A 1,053-nucleotide genomic window follows, 5' to 3' on the forward strand; every position below is an offset into this window, starting at 1 on the left:
CTCCTCCTCCTCCTCCTCCTCCTCCTCCTCCTCCTCCTCTTCTTTGCATTACCACCTAGACAGACTTCAGTATAAGAGTCCAGGCTATTGATGTCATCATGAAGACAACTGTAGCTTTCAGAATTGGCCAGATCTTACTACTTTGCCTTATCTGTGTATTTTAAACACACGGATCCACCTGATGAGTGGTCTTTGATGACTAGTTTCTTTCTCTTAGTCTAGTTTCTTGAAGCATTATTCATGTTGTAGTCTCTATTAATAACCGTTTCTTTTCATCGTCAAATGATATGCTACTGTATGGATAGGCCATATTTTACTTATTTAGTGATGGATAAATAATATGTTGAATTAGAATTTTGGTTTTATGGCTCAGGCATCTTTCTTAACATGACTGACTCTCTGATTTTTTCCTTAAAAAATAAACAACCATGTATGTGTCTCAGTATATAACATATTCAAACATATGTTTCCAGATGCATGTGCATGGAGTAGAGAAGATAGCACTACATGTCTTTCTTTCTCAATTTCTACTTATTTGTTTGGAACAGGGTCTCTCCCTGAACCTGGTTACTGTGTTTTCTTGGCTGGCCTAGCTGCCAGCAAGCCCCAGCAGCCATCTGTCTTGACATCCAGAACTGGAGTTAGAGGCCTGCACCCAACACACCCAGCTTGTGAACCAAGGTCCAACCAACCCTTTTGATTATTGGTGAGTGTGCTTAACCACTGAGCCATCTCTCTGGCTCTCTTGGTTCTTTATCTGCAGCATGGTTACAAAGTTCATCTGGAAGATTGCCATGAGATTTATAATAAATACGCAGTTTGAAAATATAGGAAGTCTCTTTACCTGATGGCTGGTCCAACTTCGATTAATATCACCATCTTTCAAAGGAGCCTTCTGGGTCTAGTGAAAGAAGGTTGAGTAGAATCCAGGCTTCTCCTGTGGACACCGTGTCTTACTGAGGACACAGAGAACATTTGGTTAGCCACATATGTCTAGCAGCCCCACGACCTGGTCCCCTAAGACATCCTCCTCTGACAGAGTCTCTCCCTGAA

This window comes from Mus pahari, chromosome 16 (assembly GCF_900095145.1).
Source record: "Mus pahari chromosome 16, PAHARI_EIJ_v1.1, whole genome shotgun sequence".
Taxonomy (NCBI): Eukaryota; Metazoa; Chordata; class Mammalia; order Rodentia; family Muridae; genus Mus; species Mus pahari.